Genomic DNA, 5816 nt, shown 5'->3' on the forward strand with positions numbered 1-5816 from the left:
TAGGTATAATTTTAAAAGAAAAACAAAAATAAGCAAACAATGGAAAACAAACAAACCTAACAGAAGCCCAATGACGTAATGCAAGTGCCTTAATTTTACATACTTTTTCCTTGAAATTAGCTCCTTTCATTTGTGTAGATTCAATTTTGTTTATTCTTCTAATTAATCTTTAATTAAAATATTATTACACCATTGCCCCTTTTCTTTTTGTTCCTCTTCCTACTTCTATGTTCTTTCCCTCCACACCATAGCATATTACCAAACTACCAAAACGATGTCCTCTTTTTCTTTGATTACTTTTGTTACATGTATATATATGTGCATTATATAAATACAAGTGAAGAGCCTTTATATTGAGCCCATATATCTTGTTTGTTGCTTTGTTTCTGTGTATCTAGTCACATGACTGACCTCTTTGTACAGGGTGACTAATGAGGGGGGGGCATCTTTTAGAGTAACCAGCTGCCCTGTCCTCAGTAATCATTAGCTGCTGTGACATAATTTTAATATCCTTTTTTATACTTTTATTCATATAACATATGTTTTAAATTATTTTCTATCAGTTTACTGGTTTTATATTTTTTTTCTAAACTCCATCTTGTGTTTCTTCTCTAATAGTTTTCCATATCTTGCTAATTTGGGGTTTACTATGTGATTTTGCTTTTCATTTCTTGATATAAAAACTCAGTCAAAATATTTACTATTTCTATTTGAATACTATTTATTTAGGAATATTAATCATTATGAACAGTGATCTGATGACTACAATAATTGTAGCTGGAGCCATGGACCCCTCCATGTATTCTCTTTGATTGGTGGTTAGTCCCTAGGAACTCTGAGTGGTCCAGCTAGGAGATATAGTTGTTCTTCTGATGGGGTTTGCAATCCCCTTCAGCTCTTTCAGTCCTTCCTCTAACTCTTCTATTGGGCACCCTGTGCTCAGTCTGATGGTTGGCTGCCAGTATCCACATCTGTATTGGTCAGGCTCTGGCAGAGCTTTTCAGGTAACAGCAATAATAGTCTTCTGTCGGCAAGCACTTCTTTTCATCAGCTATAGTGTCTGAGTTTGGTGTCTACAGATAGGATGGATCCTAGGAGGGGCAATCCCTCGATGACCTTTTCTTCAGTATCTGCTCCATTTTTTATCCCTGCATTACCGTTAGACACAAACCATTCTGTGTTAAAATTTTGAGATGGATTATTTGTTATATTTTTTTAAATTTTTCTTTGTTTTCTTCTTTAATATATTTTAAACATGCAATTTGTAGTATTTATGATGTTTTCCTTTTTATCATTGATTTCTAGTTCATTTTGTAGTTGAAAAGAAAAAGGTATTTGGGGCTATTTGTTTTGTACTTTAACTTATTAAGACTTACATGTGATGTACTCATTGCTTCACTCCATATATTATTCTTCAGAACTACCAGTGCTTCTGCCAATTTTTGGTTGGCACAAATATGTCAACTATGCTTTATATCTAATGAAAGAACTGATAGTCTTATTGCTGGAAAATACTTGGTAAACACATCTCATGATACTTTTGATGTAAATTTTCCATATATTTCTGTTAGGTCCATTTGGTATATGATGTTTGTTCCTGCAATTTTTAAAATTGATTTTCAATGAATATTGGTCACATTATGTCTGAGTATTAAAATCTTTTTAATTTTTCTATTGTATTCATTTCAAATCTATCAGTTTGCTTTTATATTGAAATACTCAGAGACTAAAAGCATAGACTATAATTGTAATTGGTTCCTTTCAGTGTGTTTTGTTTTTTTTTTTTTTTTTTTTTTTTGGTTTTTTTTTGGTTTTTCAAGACAGGGTTTCTCTGTATAGCCTTGGCTGTCCTGGAACGCACTTTGTAGACCAGGCTGGCCTCGAACTCAGAAATCGGCCTCCTCTGCCTCCCTAGTGCTGGGATTAAAGGCATGCACCACCACTGCTCGGCCTCCATGCCTTTTAATTTGGTAAAGGTCTTTGACTTGTGACCAAGCCAGCTCAGTCAGTCAACAGGCCCTCCAACGCAGGAGTGAGGATTAAAAATAAAAAAAGACAATTAGACAACATTATAGTATGATCGCAGCCAGTTCTGAGGCTGAGGCAGGTTTATTTTTTCCCTATCTGCTTTTATACCATTTTAACTACATGCAAGTAATAAGGTCAAGCAGTAAAATAAACACAAATAGTCAAGGAACAAGCAAGGCAATAAACAAAGTCCCATCATCACTCCTCTGATCACTGTTTCTAAGGGATTATCAGAATGACCAAGTTATCTGAGCCTTCCCTGTCCCAGCCCAAAGTCACATCCTTTCTTGAAGCCTACTTCTTTGTTCTAGCCTAAAATTAGATTCTTGCCTGAGTGTACTTCCTTGACAGGACCCAATGTTAGACTCCTGCCTGAAGCCCATTTCCTTGCCCTGACCCAATATCAAACTATGGCCAAGTGACCTCAAAAGTTTTCTACAACCTTAAGTTACTAAATTTTAATATAGGTTCTGTATTGTCTTGTCGCATAGTGAGAGATGTCTAAAAGAGGATAATCTCATGAACCTTCCCCAGCTTCTATTAAACACACACTTCAGCTTCAGTAAATTATTTCTTTGTAGATGTGAGGTCATACAACCTTGAAAAGAACTCATGCAATACCACTTTGTGCCTTCTTTCTGCTTATTATATTGTCTTTTAACTTCAACATTGTTCTTATATTTAAAGTATATGAATAGTAAGAATATTTTAAAACTCTGCATATATATTGACAATTTTTAATAAGTACAAAGGAAATACCTTGCAAATTTCTAGGGGCTCAGTTACCTGTGACACAATACTATCCTTTACTTCCCTAAACACAAACACACACAAACACACACACACACACACATACACACCACACACACACACAAACACACACACACAAATGGTGTATAATTTTTTCTGATATTGCTATCATTGACCTTTATATGTGACCAACCTTCTCTTTTAAAGCATACTGCAGCCAGAATAAAAAAAAAAATGTATGTTGCTTCCTTATCTGATTCCCAATTACTTTTCTCAAATTGATAATTCAAACAGAAATTTGTTACATGTCACACACATTAATTATGGTTTACATTTAATCTTACTGCTCACTTAACTCTGGTTCTGTGCTCTTGAAGAATATATGTCAAATCTAGTGCAGATAGGCTGAACTATTAAGTGGATTCCATACTAATATACTTGGAAAAATATTTTTTTCTCTCTATAACTTGATATAACAGTTTAAAGCCATCTTTGAATTTAAATAGATTTTGCAAATAAAAATTATAAGTAGGTAATGTTCACTAGTTAAAGTCACTAAATAATATTTTCTTTAACTTTTCTTCATTTCATGAGCTTAGAATTTTGAAACTTTCAAAATAAGACATTTAATATATTTGACTTAAGAAAGAATAAAAACTCACTGTGGCTACCTCACCACTTACCATCACTTTGTTACTTGTTTCTTGTCTATTTCATAGTTGCTTTGTTCAACTCTTCTTAGGCTATTTTGTCTCAAATTAATGTTTTTCTATTTAGGTATTATCTTTAGTAGTTTCCATGAGGATTTGAGAAAACTTGTTAGATTATCATATTAAATTCTGATAGTACATACCTTAAATTTCACAACTTACAATTCTGCACATTAACACCCCTATATTGATGATAAATTTTAAAACTGACATGTGTATGTTGGGCATTATTCAGGGAATATGAGAGTATGTGATTACTATTGGGAGAATATGGTCTGATATTTGATAGTCAAGCTTAGATACCAACTACTAAGAACTGAAATGTGCCATGCATTGCAGTATATTGAGTTTTAGTTATAAATTTTTTTTTTGTTCAAGATCCCAGTTACTTAAAGTATATTCAAGTGTACCGTTTATAAATCAAAAATTTGGTTTTAAGGATTTGAGATTAAGATATCTAAGGTATTGGTGATTTTCAGAAAAAGATGTTGCTTCTCCATGAAAAGAAAATGGTGCCACCATTTTAATGTTAGGTTAAACTGTGCCTGACTTTCCAGGAAAATGACCTCTTATGAAAATTTCTGGTGTTCTAAAAATTTACTAAGATTTTTTTTTCAATGCCACATTCTTCCATGTTCATCTTTCTATCTTTCCCAACCATTCCCATTATGACCATGTCTCTCACTGTCACTCTGTTTTTTCCTCATCACTCGTTACATATATACATATGTATGTATATATGAAAAAATCATAGAACATGACCATAACATGACAAGTTAAATTTCTTTGGGTTTTCATAATTGATACATATAATTTATCTGGAGAAGGAAAACACCACATATTAATCAACTTAATAGTTCCTATGATAATAGGCTTATGATACAGTTATGATTATGTAAACTAATTATCTGTGCTTATCACCATACCATACAATTAGACAAATAGGCACAGCTATGTGTATTACAAGCTAAGCATGTTTAAAAGGAATATGCATGCCAAGGAAACATGTTTTATATTTTATACATAAAGCCACATTTTAGAAAACAGAGTTTTAAGATAAATGCTAGTAAACTATTAATTATTTTAAGTTATTCTTTCTTTCAGAAAACATGCACTTTCAGACAATGGCCAACACTTCCCTAGTGACTGAGTTCTTCCTGGAAGTTTTTGCTGAGACTTTGGAGCTCAGGGTACTACTCAGTGTGCTGTTTTTGCTGGTGTATCTGTGTAGCCTGTTAGGGAATCTTACCATCATCATTGTTACTACAGTTGACCAGACCCTGAAAACACCCATGTACTTCTTCCTCAGGAATCTGTCCATCTTAGACATGTGCTACATTTCCATCACTGTCCCCAGTGCCTGTATTAACTCTCTCACTGACCACAGGAATATTTCTGTGGCTGGGTGTGCAGCACAGATCTTTTCATTCTTATTTTGTGCACTTGTAGAGACTCTTTTTCTTGCCATCATGGCCCAGGACCGTTATGTGGCCATTTGCAAACCTCTCCTCTATCCTGTGATTATGAACCACCAGTTCTGTGTTCAGATGACACTGGCTTCCCTACTTAGCTCACTTGTCATTGCAAGTGTGCACACTTTCAAAACTTTCCAGCTGTCCTTCTGCCACTCTAATGTGGTCCCTCAGTTCTTCTGTGATCTTCCTGCTTTGCTGAGACTTTCTTGCTCTGACACCTTCAACAACAACCTCTTAATACTTCTGACTGACATTGGAGTCAGTGGTAGTTGCTTTGTCTTTATTGCCATATCTTATATTCGCATATTATCAACTGTATTGAAGATTCCCATCAAAAGAGAGAGAGGGAAAGCCTTTTCTACCTGTGTCCCTCACATTATTGTGGTGTCTGTCTTTGTTAGTTCTGCTGCCTATGTGTATCTACGACCTCCAGTAATAACCTTTGAAGTAGTTCAGGAAATGATTGTTTCTGTATTTTATACCATGGTTCCACCATTCTTAAACCCTATCATCTATAGTCTCAGAAACAAACAGATAAAGGAGGCTGTGAGGAAAGTTGTCATGAGTTTTTCCAATATTTGAATATAAAAGGAACATCTATTTTTCATGGAATTTGAGACAAAAAGAACTGATAAAATAAAAGAAAATTATATACTAATACACAAACACACATAAGTGTACACACACAAACACATATATCACAACAATTCTTCCCTTTATTGAATAGAATTTTTACATATTTCCTGATTATAGTTGCCCCTCCCTCTACTTCTGTTTGTTCTCCTTCATTTGTCCCTTCACTCAGATCCATCCCATTTTTGTCCCTCATTCTTAAACAAACAGACTTCTCATG

The 5816-nt window shown here is 34.2% G+C and overlaps 1 pseudogene; it reads left to right on the forward strand.

The window, feature by feature from the left end:
* Positions 1 to 4612: 4612 nt before the first annotated feature.
* On the forward strand, positions 4613 to 5603 carry LOC110299275 (olfactory receptor 14C36-like; annotated as a pseudogene).
* The last annotated feature ends 213 nt before the right edge of the window (positions 5604 to 5816 follow it).

This window comes from Mus caroli, unplaced genomic scaffold (assembly GCF_978045245.1).
Source record: "Mus caroli unplaced genomic scaffold, Mus_caroli_1 scaffold_8, whole genome shotgun sequence".
Classification (NCBI taxonomy): Eukaryota; Metazoa; Chordata; class Mammalia; order Rodentia; family Muridae; genus Mus; species Mus caroli.